Here is a 16,981-nt window from a genome sequence, read left to right as displayed (position 1 = left end):
GTTCACTGGCCAAGTTGAACAGCAGGAAACATAGGCTGTGTCTTATTTTATTTACAGTCTCCCAATCCTCTTGTTCCTTATTTTCGTGACAGCTTAGTACCAAAAAAAAATAAGATGTGCAATGTCCCGTGAATCAAGTCTATTATAGGGCCTCTTTGAGCAGGCTTAGTTTTACCTGATCTTTAATACATATAGGGGAATGGCCTGTATCCGTATGCTGTTGCCGCTCCCTCTATGTGAGTGTTATCGTAGTTTGAGGTGCGCCACGTGGGTAATGGAGAGGCCTGATCTTGTAATGCTATCCTTGCCCGTTATAATGGGGTCTATTCCGGAGGGTGGTAATAGTATATGTACGGAAGCTTATATGTTAAGCCTTTAGGGCCTTTGATTTAGCCTCTAGTACGATTGGCAATTAGATATGGGTATTATACAGTATAGGCAGCACTCACGTGGGGGATCGTTTGTTTTTGTGTTTTGTAAGTATAGCTGCGTTGATTTGTGGATCTGGTTATTTTTGGTATTAGTCCCGATACCCCACTGGGCTCCTCACTGTCTCAGTTATATATATCTAATATATAATTAGGGGTTTCCCCTTTTGCAATGTCCCCGGGTACCTTTGCGTATACGGTGAGTAGGCCTCGCAGCACCGCTCTCGTTGTAACTTGACTGCCCCTTAGATCTTCCTCCTTCATGCACCTCTCCTTTCAAAATCAGCTGTGGGTCTGAGGTAGCGGTAAGCAGTTCCGAGAGGCAGCCTTAAGATCTCCGTCGGGTCTTGTCACGATCTTACTAAGGCGCGCTGTGGTAAGATGGCGCCCGCTGTCCCGTACCTCTTCACTCCTGATTGCTAGTAGGCTGTGATTTCTCTGATTCTGCTGCCACAATAGTAGCCGGGTATGTCCCACAGTGTCTCTGCTCTCAATTTGCAGCTTTTCTGCCCCAGATTTGTTCGCATAAGCACTCTGATGGGCTGACAGCAACGGAGCTCTCTCACTCTGCTGCCATGTTCCAGCACAGCGCAGCTCCGCCCCCCCCTCAAGACTGAATTTTCTAAGGTTATATGGACTGATGAAATGAGAGTGAGTCTTGATGGGCCAGATGGATGGGCCCGTGGCTGGATTGGTAAAGGGCAGAGAGCTCCAGTCCGACTCAGACGCCAGCAAGGTGGAGGTGGAGTACTGGTTTGGGCTGGTATCATCAAAGATGAGCTTGTGGGGCCTTTTCGGGTTGAGGATGGCGTCAAGCTCAACTCCCAGTCCTACTGCCAGTTTCTGGAAGACACCTTCTTCAAGCAGTGGTACAGGAAGAAGTCTGCATCCTTCAAGAAAAACATGATTTTCATGCAGGACAATGCTCCATCACACGCGTCCAAGTACTCCACAGCGTGGCTGGCAAGAAAGGGTATAAAAGAAGAAAATCTAATGACATGGCCTCCTTGTTCACCTGATCTGAACCCCATTGAGAACCTGTGGTCCATCATCAAATGTGAGATTTACAAGGAGGGAAAACAGTACACCTCTCTGAACAGTGTCTGGGAGGCTGTGGTTGCTGCTGCACACAATGTTGATGGTGAACAGATCAAAACACTGACAAAATCCATGGATGGCAGGCTTTTGAGTGTCCTTGCAAAGAAAGGTGGCTATATTGGTCACTGATTTGTTTTTGTTTTGTTTTTGAATGTCAGAAATGTATATTTGTGAATGTTGAGATGTTATATTGGTTTCACTGGTAAAAATAAATAATTGAAATGGGTATATATTTGTTTTTTGTTAAGTTGCCTAATAATTATGCACAGTAATAGTCACCTGCACACACAGATATCCCCCTAAAATAGCTAAAACTAAAAACAAACTAAAAACTACTTCCAAAAATATTCAGCTTTGATATTAATGAGTTTTTTGGGTTCATTGAGAACATGGTTGTTGTTCAATAATAAAATTAATCCTCAAAAATACAACTTGCCTAATAATTCTGCACTCCCTGTATGATGGATCAGGGACCACCCCCCCCCCCCCCCACACACACACACAGTCTGGTTCCATACAATGTGTATACTTACAATGTGAAGGTGTCTTTATATGTTTTTCGAAGTCAGCACAGTTGAAAGACAATGCCACATCATGATCACATTGGTATTTTTCACTTTCAGTCTGTAGATTAAGTCATCTCCCTAATGTAAAATAAATTGAAAATCAAATATCTCAACAAATTGTACATAGTTTTTCATCCCTCCCCCTAACACTACCTATTTCTTAATATGTTTACAGCAATAGCTTACTAAGCATATGTAGCCTCTTTTGTGGTATGTTCTAACAATCAAGTGTTAAGCTGAGTCACATACATTGTACAGACTTAACCTCTGATGTATGACTTTGGCAATGCTATGTGCTTCAGAGTATCCCTTTATCTGCTATCTGTGGCATGTATCCCTTTCAGAATATCTAAAATCTAATAATGTCTAAACTTAATAATACATTGAAACTAACTGTATGCCATGTGATGGATCATTGTGCAAAATCCCCCCCCCCCCCCAGTCTCAGTCCCTACATTGTGTCTACTTACCATCTGATGTTGTCTTTAAAAATCAGGTGGCAAAGTCATTACAGGAGCTAATGCCAGAATCATGTGATGTATAAATTACCTATGATAATAAGATATAATTTATATTTTTCTGTAATAATTTCTTGAACAATCCTAACATGTTTGCACGATTCTACTTTCATTTTCCTAAAAGTCTCACATATTCACAATGCTCCTATATAGCTTATAGTATTTACCGTCTGAAGTGGCGATTGATGCTGTTGTCTCTGACATTGACCCCCTCGTCCTGGAATGGCCCCTCTAGAACAGGGTTGCCCTCCTCATCTTGGAAGAGGTCTCAGGGCACCTGGATGGCCTGCAGTATCCCAGCCCGCTGAGCTATATTATGCAGGACGCTGCAGGCTATAACGATCTTCACAACCTTACTAGGGCCGTATTGGAGGGCTCCTTGAGACCTGTCTAGGCATTGTAACCGCATTTTGAGGAGCCCAAACATTCACTCCACTAAAGCCCTAGTCTGCTTGTGCGCCTGATTATAGCGCACCTGGGCCTCATCAGCCGGATTACGTAACGGCGTAATGAGCCAAGGCCGGCTTATGTAACCCGAATCACCTATAAATAATGAACATGACAAAATGTCAATATTACAAATATCTTAAAAATTATGATATGAAAATACATTTAAATACAATGATACAATGCATTTGTGTATATGAAAATCGCCTAAACTAGACATTTGCTGAAAGAGACAAATAAATGGTTAAATTGCATCCTATAGCTGCATATTTAAGCTAGGACCTGCTACATATCCATTTGTTTCTAAAACTAGACATCTGCTGAAAGAGAGAAATAAATGTTTAAATCGCATCCTATAGCTGCACATTTAAGCTATGACCTGCTACATATGCATTTTTTGCTAAAACTAGACATTTACTTGAAAGGGAGAAATAAATGGTTAAATATCCTATAGCTGCCCATTTAAGCTATGACCTGCTACATATATGTTTGTTTCTAAAACTAGACATTTGCTGAAAGAGACAAAATATATGGTTAAATTGCATCATATAGCTGCCATTTAAGCTATGACCGGCTACATATCTGTTTGTTTCTAAAACTAGACATTTGCTGAAAGAGAGAAATAAATGGTTTAATCGCATCCTATAGCTGCACATTTAAGCTATGACATGCTACATATGCGTTTTTCGCCTAATCTAGACATTTGCGGAAAGAGAGAAATAAATGGTTAAAGCGCATCCTATAGCTGCACGTTTAAGCTATGACCTGCTACATATCTGTTTTGTTTCTAAAACTAGACATCTGCTGAAAGAGAAAAATAAATTATTAAAGTGCATCCTATATCTGCACATTTTGCACATTACACAAACACAACTGTTTGAGAACATTACAGTGGCAATTGTCTAAATTCTGAACCGTGCTGTGCACAAGTACTCACCAATGAGCCACTCATGGGGAAACTGTCTGTCCTCAAACTGCTGCCAGAGTGAGGACTGCCTGAGGATACGGGCATCATGACAAGCCCCCCCCCCCCCCCCCGAAATTTGTGCACAACTGCATAATCCGCATCCGTGAGTCGCAAACGAACTGCAAAATAAGATATGATTTATATTTTTCTATAATAATTTCTTGAACAATCCTAACATGTTCGCACGATTCTACTTTCATTTTCCTAAAAGTCTCACATATTCGCAATGCTCCTATACAGGGAGTGCAGAATTATTAGGCAAATGAGTATTTTGACCACATCATCCTCTTTATGCATGTTGTCTTACTCCAAGCTGTATAGGCTCGAAAGCCTACTACCAATTAAGCATATTAGGTGATGTGCATCTCTGTAATGAGAAGGGGTGTGGTCTAATGACATCAACACCCTATATCAGGTGTGCATAATTATGAGGCAACTTCCTTTCCTTTGGCAAAATGGGTCAAAAGAAGGACTTGACAGGCTCAGAAAAGTCAAAAATAGTGAGATATCTTGCAGAGGGATGCAGCACTCTTAAAATTGCAAAGCTTCTGAAGCGTGATCATCGAACAATCAAGCGTTTAATTCAAAATAGTCAACAGGGTCGCAAGAAGCATGTGGAAAAACCAAGGCGCAAAATAACTACCCATGAACTGAGAAAAGTCAAGCGTGCAGCTGCCAAGATGCCACTTGCCACCAGTTTGGCCATATTTCAGAGCTGCAACATCACTGGAGTGCCCAAAAGCACAAGGTGTGCAATACTCAGAGACATGGCCAAGGTAAGAAAGGCTGAAAGACGACCACCACTGAACAAGACACACAAGCTGAAACGTCAAGACTGGGCCAAGAAATATCTCAAGACTGATTTTTCTAAGGTTTTATGGACTGATGAAATGAGAGTGAGTCTTGACGGGCCAGATGGATGGGCCCGTGGCTGGATTGGTAAAGGGCAGAGAGCTCCAGTCTGACTCAGACGCCAGCAAGGTGGAGGTGGAGTACTGGTTTGGGCTGGTATCATCAAAGATGAGCTTGTGGGGCCTTTTCGGGTTGAGGATGGAGTCAAGCTCAACTCCCAGTCCTACTGCCAGTTACTGGAAGACACCTTCTTCAAGCAGTGGTAAACGAAGAAGTCTGCATCCTTCAAGAAAAACATGATTTTCATGCAGGACAATGCTCCATCACACGCGTCCAAGTACTCCACAGCGTGGCTGGCAAGAAAGGGTATAAAAGAAGAAAATCTAATGACATGGCCTCCTTGTTCACCTGATCTGAACCCCATTGAGAACCTGTGGTCCATCATCAAATGTGAGATTTACAAGGAGGGAAAACAGTACACCTATCTGAACAGTGTCTGGGAGGCTGTGGTTGCTGCTGCACGCAATGTTGATGGTGAACAGATCAAAACACTGACATAATCCATGGATGGCAGGCTTTTGAGTGTCCTTGCAAAGAAAGGTGGCTATATTGGTCACTGATTTGTTTTTGTTTTGTTTTTGAATGTGAGAAATGTATATTTGTGAATGTTGAGATGTTATATTGGTTTCACTGGTAAAAATAAATAATTGAAATGGGTATATATTTGTTTTTTGTTAAGTTGCCTAATAATTATGCACAGTAATAGTCACCTGCATACACAGATATCCCCCTAAAATAGCTATAACTAAAAACAAACTAAAAACTACTTCCAAAACTATTCAGCTTTGATATTAATGAGTTTTTTGGGTTCATTGAGAACATGGTTGTTGTTCAATAATAAAATTAATCCTCAAAAATACAACTTGCCTAATAATTCTGCACTCCCTGTATAGCTTATAGTATTTACCGTCTGAAGTGGCGATTGATGCTGTTGTCTCTGACATTGACCCCCTCGTCCTGGAATGGCCCCTCTAGAACAGGGTTGCCCTCCTCATCTTGGAAGAGGTCTCAGGGCGCCTGGATGGCCTGCAGTATCCCAGCCCGCTGAGCTATATTATGCAGGACGCTGCAGGCTATAACGATCTTCACAACCTTACTAGGGCCGTATTGGAGGGCTCCTTGAGACCTGTCTAGGCATTATAACCGCATTTTGAGGAGCCCAAACATTCACTCCACTACAGCCCTAGTCTGCTTGTGCGCCTGATTATAGCGCACCTGGGCCTCATCAGCCGGATTACGTAACGGTGTAATGAGCCAAGGCCGGCTTATGTAACCCGAATCACCTATAAATAATGAACATGACAAAATGTCAATATTACAAATATCTTAAAAATTATGATATGAAAATAAATTTAAATACAATGATACAATGCATTTGTGTATATGAAAATCGCCTAAACTAGACATTTGCTGAAAGAGACAAATAAATGGTTAAATCACATCCTATAGCTGCACATTTAAGCTAGGACCTGCTACATATCCATTTGTTTCTAAAACTAGACATTTGCTGAAAGAGAGAAATAAATGTTTAAATCGCATCTTATAGCTGCACATTTAAGCTATGACCTGCTACATATGCATTTTTTGCTAAAACTAGACATTTACTGAAAGGGAGAAATAAATGGTTAAATATCCTATAGCTGCCCATTTAAGCTATGACCTGCTACATATATGTGTGTTTCTAAAACTAGACATTTGCTGAAAGAGACAAAATAAATGGTTAAATTGCATCATATAGCTGCCATTTAAGCTATGACCGGCTACATATTTGTTTGTTTCTAAAACTAGACATTTGCTGAAAGAGAGAAATAAATGGTTAAATCGCATCCTATAGCTGCACATTTAAGCTATGACATGCTACATATGCGTTTTTTGCCTAATCTAGACATTTGCGGAAAGAGAGAAATAAATGGTTAAAGCGCATCCTATAGCTGCACGTTTAAGCTATGATCTGCTACATATCTGTTTTGTTTCTAAAACTAGACATCTGCTGAAAGAGAAAAATAAATTATTAAAGTGCATCCTATATCTGCACATTTTGCACATTACACAAACACAACTGTTTGAGAACATTACAGTGGCAATTGTCTAAATTCTGAACCGTGCTGTGCACAAGTACTCACCAATGAGCCACTCATGGGGAAACTGTCTGTCCTCAAACTGCTGCCAGAGTGAGGACTGCCTGAGGATACAGGCATCATGACAAGCCCCCCCCCCCCCCCCCGAAATTTGTGCACAACTGCATAATCCGCATCCGTGAGTCGCAAACGAACTGTACGTTGAGACTATGAAAATGTTTGAGATTTTGGAAGGGCCGATCATCTGCTGGAACACGCAGCGCAATGTGGGTGCAATCTATTGCTCCCAAGACACTGGGCATTTGAGCTATTGCATAGAATTCCCTCTTGATGCACCTCCAATCATCCTCATTTTGAGGGAATCCTATGTAAAGCTTACAAACTCATACCATGGCGTTCAGAAACTTGTCAAAAAACACAGAGAAGGTACCCTAAGACAACCCATGTGTGTACCCCTCTGAGGATTACAAATTTCCTGAGGCCAGGACATGTATGCAGCATAGCATCTTGGTCATGCTAGGGATTGCAGTCCGCATATGTTTACGTGGCTCCAGATGAGGATTAAGTACTTCTTAAAAGCGCATGAGTTGCTCTCGATTGAGCCTATATGTCAGGGTGCCAGGAATCAGACTGAGACGAGAAGTACAAAAATAATCACACCTTTATTGATAGCAAAAAATAATAGAAAGTCCACAAGTCAAATAACAAGCCAGGAGTCAAAACCAGAGCAAGTAGTCAGACGAGAGCAGAGTCAGGAACAAGCCAGGGATCAGGAACCAATAAGGATGTCAGGCAGACTGATAATACACAGGAACTCTCACAAACAGGTCTGAGACAACGCAAAGGCAAAGCATACTGAACAGAGGCCCTTTAAATAATAAGTGATGACATCACATTTCTGAGACTGCATCCTGTCTCACATGGATGATGCACACCAGTCTGGCCATAAAAGGAAGTGCAGGAAATGAGCAGCACCCCCCACAATGCACCATAGTCAGGAAGAGAGGTGAGTTAAATGGCTGCCAGCAGCACATGGCAAACAAAACAGGGAAAAAAAAACCTGACACTATACTTGTCATAAGCCTCAAAGTCGCTCATGTTCTCAAAGGTGGGCCTGATCCTTTCAACAAGAGGACCTCTGTTCAGACGTTCCCCACACCTCTCTTGGAGACGCCAAGCATGCCTGATTCTGTTGTACAAAACTTGTCCAACAGCCCCTGCACAAGCTAACTGAAGAATCATCCATATTTGCAAAGCCAAGCAGCACAAAGCCAAACAGCAGAGCAAACGCACAAGGAGTAACAAGGTATGCAAAAACACAAAAGCGATTTGATACAATGTCGATCACCAGGGACGCTTTGGCCATGTTGTTTGGGGGATTTATAGTGCAAAATGTCCAATGGTAGCGTGTTAGTAATGATTGCTGATTGTATCCACTTGATTGTATGTGAGCGGCGCAAATGCTTTCAAAGTAGGCGTTTTTTTGGTGTTTGCTGAAATTTTGTTTCCCCCCAATAAATCGTAATGTGAAAGTGTAAAATGTAAAATATACAGTGCATCTTCGTGATGTTTGTTTATATGCGTAACAAATACTTAGTAAACGCGATCTTATATTATAAAACACACGTCCACGCTAACATGATTGAAAGTGCATACTTGTGTATAATGTGTGCATAGACATGGCATATAATCTGCTTGATCAATGTTGCTGCAATATTGTTGCAAAACGATAAAGTAACGGCTGACATCTATAATATTCTATATATAAGTGATTTGCGAGATGTCAATATTTTATGTGTCCCATTGAAATCTCAATAATAATGAAGATCTCTCGTCTATGTATATGTAATATTGTAATATTGAGTGAGAAACTGATGAAAGGGGCGGTACAGTCCTAATGCTGTAATCTGTACGGTTGAAGCTTAGAATGATGTCATCATATTAGCTACATGCCTGTCTAGTTTGCAAATCTTCGTTCTGTTCTATTTTGCAACATTCTTATTGTGTGCTGATTAAAAAGATAAATGTACGCTTTGCTGTTGTGTGATATGTGTTATGTACATATATGTATGCATTGTGATTCTCTCCCATATATGTTCATTTATATAAAGCAGTATAGCATTGTTGTTTCTTCCAAAAAAACAACAACTCTAATATTTTCTAATGATAACTTATTATTGTACGTAATTCCTAATGGTATCTATTTTTTAAATCGTGATGTTAAAGGGACACTAAAGCCATAATCTCTCTTTCATGATAGAGAGAGACAGGCCCATTTATCAAGCTCCGTACGGAGCTTGAAGGGCCGTGTTTCTGGCGAGTCTTCAGACTCGCCAGAAACACAAGTTATGAAGCAGCGGTCTAAAGACCGCTGCTTCATAACCCTGTCCGCCTGCTCTGAGCATGCGGACAGGAATCGCCGGAAATCAACCCGATCGAATACGATCGGGTTGATTGACAGCTCCCTGCTGGCGGCCGATTGGCCGCGAGTCAGCAGGGGGCGGCGTTGCACCAGCAGCTCTTGTGAGCTGCTGGTGCAATGTTAAATGCGGAGAGCGTATTGCTCTCCGCATTTAGCGAGGTCTTGCGGACCTGATCCGCAGTGTCGGATCAGGTCCGCAAGCCCTTTGATAAATGGGCCCCAGAGAGAGAGAATCCAATGTTAACCAACCTTCCAATGTACTTGTATGATGTAAATGTGTTCATTGTTTCTATATATTTTGTTGAATGAATAGCAATGCACATGTATGAGGCAATGATAAAAGGCATGTATGTGCAGCCATCAATCATCATCTGGTGAGCCTATATAGATATGCTGTTCATCCAAGCATATGACTTGAATAAATTAAATGCTATAATAGACATAAATGAGACATGTGTTTAAAATTGCCTACTGTTTGTGAATAATGAAATCTTAAAAAGTATTTTTTATGTTCGTTTAAATATGATTTAAATCTTGAAACCAATTTCGTATTGGTGATGATAGAATTGATCGTGATTTATAGTTGATGTAATGTAATTTTGTAAAAAACATTTGATGTTGTAGTGATGTTCACACAAGTATGCCACAATTCTAATGCTGCTATTACGAGTTTTAAAGGAGAAAAATATAGCGTGCGTTACGGAAAGAGGCCAGTCGTGTGCACGAACACGTATTCCCCATAGAAGTCAATGGAGACGAGAAATTGCAATGAAAAAAACTTCCAACACTTGTGTTGAGCGTAAAGTGAGTGACGTCATGTCCTTCTGTGAAAAAGTAGCTAAATCATATTAATTTCATAATAAAATATTTGTGTATGTAATGTGCTGTATATTGTTTGTGTGTATCTAATTCTGTATGTATGTGATGCTATTTGTACGTAGATGTAGCTAAATGAGAGTATGTTCACGTATATCTATGTAAGTCAATGTAAAATGGGTTTATGTGCATTTTTTATTCTAACACCCGAGATCTCGTAACTTTGATCCGTTTTATTTTGTAAATAAAAATATTTTATTAAAAATGAAAAAGATGGGGATATTTATTGCGCTACGGAAACTTGTAATAGCAGCGTTAGGGAAAATGTAGTGTTATGGGTAGTGATGTTGCGAATAGTTCGCCGGCGAATAGTTCCCGGCGAACATAGCATGTTCACGTTCGCCGCGGATGGCGAACATATGCGATGTTCGATCCGCCCCATATTCGTCATCATTGAGTAAACTTTGACCCTGTACCTCACAGTCAGAAGACACATTCCAGCCAATCAGCAGCAGACCCTCCCTCCCAGACCCTCCCACCTCCTGGACAGCATCCATTTTAGATTCATTCGGAAGCTGCATTCTTAGTGAGAGGAGGGACAGTGTAGCTGCTGCTGATTTAATAGGGAAATCGATAGCTAGGCTAGTGTATTCAGTGTCCACTACAGTCCTGAAGGACTCATCTGATCTCTGATGTAAGGACAGCACCCCAAAAAACCCTTTTTAGGCCTAGAACATCAGTCTGCTTTTTTTCCCCTGTGTAATCTAATTGCAGTTGCCTGCCTGCCAGCGTGTGTGTCAGGCTCACAGCGTATACTGTGCCCACTTGTCCAGTGCCACCACTCATATCTGGTGTAACAGTAGTGTACATTTAAAAAAACCAACACTTTTTTGACTGTGAAATAATAGCAGAGAGCTGCCAGTACCCAAGATGGCCGCCAATAAGGCAGTTGGGGAGGGTTAGAGAGCTGTTTTGGGGGGGATTGGGGAGGTTGGGGGCTAAGGGGAGATGCTACACCACAGCATATGTAAATATGCTAAAAAAATAAATAATTAAAAACCTTTTATTTTAGTACTGGCAGACTTTCTGCCAGTACTTAAGATGGCGGGGACAATTGTGGGGTGGGGGAGGGAAGGGAGCTGTTTGGGAGGTATCAGGGGGTCTGATGTGTCAGGGGGGAGGCTGATCTCTACACTAAAGCTAAAATTAACCCTGCAAGCTCCCTACGAACTACCTAATTAACCCCTTCACTGCTAGCCATAATACACGTGTGATGCGCAGCAGCATTTAGCGGCCTTCTAATTACCAGAAAGCAACGCCAAAGTCATATATGTCTGCTATTTCTGAACAAAGGGGATCCCAGAGAAGCATTTACAACCATTTGTGCCATAATTGCACAAGCTGTTTGTAAATAATTTCAGTGAGAAACCTAAAATTGCGAAAAAATTAAAAAATTTTTAAATTTGATCGCATTTGGCGGTGAAATGGTGGCATGAAATATACCAAAATGGGCCTAGATCAATACTTTGGGTTGTCTACTACACTACACTTAAGCTAAAATTAACTCTACAAGCTGCCTACATGCTCCCTAATTAACCCCTTCACTGCTGGGCATAAAACACCTGTGGTGCGCAGTGGCATTTAGCAGCCTTCTAATTACCAAAAAGCAACGCCAAAGCCATATAAGTTTGCTATTTCTGAACAAAGGGGATCCCAGAGAAGCATTTACAACCATTTATACCATAATTGCATAAGTTGTTTGTAAATATTTTCTGTGAGAAACCTTAAAGTTTGTGAAAAAGTTAACAATTTTTTTTTTATTTGATCACATTTGGCGGTGAAATGGTGGCATTAAATATACCAAAATGGGCCTAGATCAATACTTTGGGTTGTCTACTACAGTACACTTAAGCTAAAATTAACTCTACAAGCTGCCTACATGCTCCCTAATTAACCCCTTCACTGCTGGGCATAAAACACGTTTGGTGCGCAGTGGCATTTAGCAGCCTTCTAATTACCAAAAAGCAACGCCAAAGCCATATAAGTCTGCTATAATGGCAGTGTTGGGGCAAGGGTCCATCTGACCACTGATACCTGGTCTGCAAAGAATGGTCAGGGCAGGTATATCACCTACACTGCGCACTGTGAAGCGGGCGTAACCCTTACACTACCTGATCGATACAACATCATACCTGATGTTTTAAAGCACGTTATTCCAAACAATTTAGGAATGTTAGGTGATTTATGCCCTTTATGGATTAAAATTAGACTCTGCATCAACTATGTAATTTTCCATGGGAGTTTTGCCATGGATCCCCCTCCGGCATGCCACAGTCCAGGTGTTAGTCCCCTTGAAACAACTTTTCCATCACTATTGTGGCCAGAAAGAGTCCCTGTGGGTTTTAAAATTCGCCTGCCTATTGAAGTCTATGGCAGTTCGCCCGGTCGCAAACTTTTGTGGAAGTTCGCGTTCTCCGTCCGCGAACCCAAATTTTTAGGTTCGCGACATCACTAGTTATGGGCCATAACAATGCTATTTGACACATAACGCCAAACTCGTAATCTAGGTGTATGTTTCTTATTCTCTCATTCCAAAACTTTAGACATCACTTTGATTATTCTTTTTTCATCCCATATTTTATATCTATGGTATTATCACTTCATAAGAAGGTCTTATCTGTCGAATTCTGTTTATATTTTAGAACATCAAAAGTCAATCCAGTTCTGGCCCCTATTTAATCAATCTTTATATTATCCTGATCATAAACCTTATTTTTGTTATGGCTGAGAATCTTGCCTTACAAAAAGTCCTTAAAGGGACAGTATACACCAATTTTCATATAACTGCATGTAATAGACACTACTATAAAGAATAATATGCACAGATACTGATCTAAAAATCCAGTATACAACTGTTGAAAAACTTACTTAGAAGCTCCCAGTTTAGCTCTGTTAAATAGGTAGCTGGAACACCCACTGCAAGTGGGAAATAGCAGACACCCACCCTCCCCCTTCCTTTGCATATGAAAAGTCCCTTTACACAAACAGGAGCAAGCTGGAGTAGGTATACATCAGTATTCTCCTAAAACTTTGGGGCTTGGTTAGGAGTCTGAAAATTAGAGCAATGTAATTTAAAAATAAGCAAAACTATAATTTAAGAAAAAAAACCCTGTATGGGCTATATAAATGGATCATCTACAAAACATTTATGCAAATAAAAATCTAGTGTATAATGTCGCTTTAATAGGACCTGTTCTTTACATAATATCTATATTTTTCTTTGTTATCCGTTATTAACAAGAACTCCAAAGCAGTCCGGATTTGATGCTTATAGGGACAAAAATTAGAACAATTATTTTGTTTGTATTATTATTTGTATTATTTTGTATAATGGGAACTGTATGTAATTTTTAAGATTACATTTCTTAAAGGGACAGTCAAGTCCAAAAACACTTTCATGATTAAAATAGGGCATGTAATTTTAAACAACTTTCCAATATACTTTTATCACCAATTTTGCTTTGTTCTCTTAGTTCTATTCTTAGTTGAAAGCTCAGCCTAGGAGGTTCATATGCTAATTTCTTAGACCTTAAAGGCCGCCTCTAATCTAAATGCATTTTGACAGTTTTTCACCACTAGAGGGCGTTAGTTCATGTGTTTCATATAGATAACATTGAGCTCATGCACGTGAATTTACTGAGGAGTAAGCGCTGATTGGCTAAAATGCAAGTCTGTCAAAAGAACTGAAATAAGGGTCTACAGAGGCTTAGATACAAGTTAATTACAGAGGTAAAACGTGTATTATTATATCTGTGTTGGTTATGCAAAACTGGGGAATGGATAATTAAAGGGAAATGAAACCCCAAATTTTTCTTTCGTGATTCAGAAAGAGAATACAATTTTAAACAACTTTTCAATTTACTTGTATTATTTCATTTGCTTCATTCTCTTGTTATCCTTTGCTGAAAGGTTTATCTAGGCAAGCAGGATCAGCAAAGAATATAGGTGCTAGCTGCTGATTGGTGGCTGCATATATATACTGATTGCCATTGGCTCACTCATGTGTTAAGTTAGAAACCAGTAGTGCAATGCTGTTCTTTTTTTTTTTTTTTAATAATAATATTTTTATTGAGGTTCTTTTCAAGGCAAACAAATAGTAGATGTCAATACACAATATAAAGAGAGAGAGAAAAAAATATTACAGTGTAAGCTACCAAAACAAGTCAGTTAAATACACTGTATAGCTAAATGACAAATTACCCTTTCAATACAAACAATATTTGCCACTCAAACTATATACCCACTGAATGATTTAAGCGGCCACTCTTAGACCACATAACATTGCGGTAGACATAATATGTAGTAGGTAAACATGAATATCAGGGGGCCTCTCTTGGACCCCAAATGAAGGACCTCTTTTTTACTTTTCATGTGGAAAAAAAAAATGCATTGTTCTAAAAAGTGTATTAAATGCTAGGTTGAAAAATATCAATGCAAGAGCTGCAGCTAGACACAACTTCAGTATATCATATTTCTCGAAGTATGGACATATTTATTAGTGGAAAGTTGGTGTGACAGCATTGGAGGATATATACAAGACAGCTATGGTACCTAGCCCTTTGGAGTATAACGATATGGGGTACATATTTTGGATATTTGGGACATCTTGTCAGGAAACAATCAAAGTATAAGGGGCAAATTTTTAGATCTTTTGTTTTGCAACATGCCTAATGTAATGTAAAGATATGGTTCCACGTAAGTAGCAACTATATGCAACCAGGCATAGAGCTGCATCCCTCATATGGTATCAGGCTTGTCTCTTTCACAGCAGCTCCGGCCGCAAGCCGCAAGATCCAGAGACAGTAATTTATGCTCCTTAAAAGATACATCACGTAATCAATTCTGATATAAAGTTAGAGAAGTCTGAACTGGTCATCCTAAAAACATGGGGGCATCTTAATATATAGTTGTAATAACAGGTTGCTCTATGCTTCTATATACATGTACCTAACTGCGATCCCTTAGTCAGTATATTTAATTTGCCCTTGACATGTTGTTTAGTCGAGTACTTAAGCACTATAGTCTCCAAACCATGAAATAAACATACAATACTGGCTACCCTTACAGGTTAGTAAATATGATTCTAGTTTTGATTATAACAAAAAATCTAATACATTTCAGCACAATGGCAAAACTGTACTCTATACCTTGGGGAGGAATCCTTCAGTGTTTATCCTGTATATAGCTTGGAGTATACCTGAACCGGATTATAATGGCCCAAATTAATAACTGATAAGCGTCCAGTAGGCTCCCAAAACACTGGGCATTTGAGCTATTGCATAGAATTCCCTCTTGATGCACCTCCAATCATCCTCATTTTGAGGGAATCCTATGTAAAGCTTACAAACTCATACAATGGAGTTCAGAAACTTGTCAAAAAACACAGAGAAGCTACCCTAAGACAACCCATGTGTGTACCCCTCTGAGGATTACAAATTTCCTGAGGCCAGGACATGTATGCAGCATAGCATCTTGGTCATGCCAGGGATTGCAGTCCGCATATGTTTACGTGGTTCTAGATGAGGTTTAAGTACTTCGTAAAAGCTCATGAGTTGCTCTCGATTGAGCCTATATGTCAGGGTGCCAGGAATCAAACTGAGACGAGAAGTACAAAAATAATCACACCTTCATTAATAGCAAAAAATAATAAAAAGTCCACAAGTCGGGGGCGGAGCTAGCCATAGCACTGACTAGACGTGTATTCACCGAGCTCCTGAGGCTATAAGTTAAAAAGTGCTCTACAAAGTGTAAATTTACATGGCTAACGGTCACTTAAACTGCTAGCTGTTATAGGTGGACACTATCCTTTGGCAGTTTGACCTGCTTCATCAGCTTTGCCCGCCTGATTCGTCAATACGAACCCATTCACCTACTCTACAGTGAGCGGCTGTTATCGGCTCTAACCCGGAGGGCTGGGGATCCACTCCGGGTCAACCAACATCTGTCCACGCATATTTGGATCTCGCTACAGAGCCCAGCTGCTACTGCCCTAGAGGAGATCGGCACTCACGAGCGGACACTAAACACCCCTACTACTTGTGGCTGCAGCTGTGCCTCTGCTCCAGAGGGCCGGGGCTCCGCTCCGGAGTGCTTGATACAGCGATTGGCAGCCCGCACTTGTTCTCAGCTCCCCCCTGTCAGCACCGCTCAGGAGGGTCGGGGATCCGCTCCTGAGCACTCAACTAGCGGCACCTGCTGTACCTGATAAGGCGGCATCAGACCGGGTGTCCTGCCCGGGTGCATCTGGAGGTCTTCACTGCTGGCGGTCCTTGCATGGAGGAGAACGGAGGTGGACTACTCACCTCCTGCATACCATCAGGTGGTAGGCTGCGCTGGGAGTCTGGCTGGCTCATTTAGACCTACAGACCTGGTGAGAAGTTGTCCTGGCCTTCTTGTTGCGCAGTCTTCAGAAAAGGCGCGAACGCCCGCCATCTTGGGCTTCAGCGCCACCTCACACCTACACTGGGCCAGGAGTGACAGCCACCTACTAACGGAGAGAGTTTTTTTGCTGCTGTGTCTATCCAGACAAAAACTGTTGTGCCTTTCTTCGCAGCGTGACCTACTTCAGGGACCGGGTAAGAAACTGCTGGTATACTTGGAACCCTATACTATTCCCTTAGACCCCGGTGGGTAGACTGCACACAAGTGATAATTAAGGCTGTTACCCGG

Source organism: Bombina bombina, chromosome 1 (genome assembly GCF_027579735.1).
Source record: "Bombina bombina isolate aBomBom1 chromosome 1, aBomBom1.pri, whole genome shotgun sequence".
In the NCBI taxonomy this organism is placed as follows: Eukaryota; Metazoa; Chordata; class Amphibia; order Anura; family Bombinatoridae; genus Bombina; species Bombina bombina.
The sequence above is the reverse complement of the archived record's forward strand: the minus strand, read 5'-3'. Positions refer to the sequence as shown.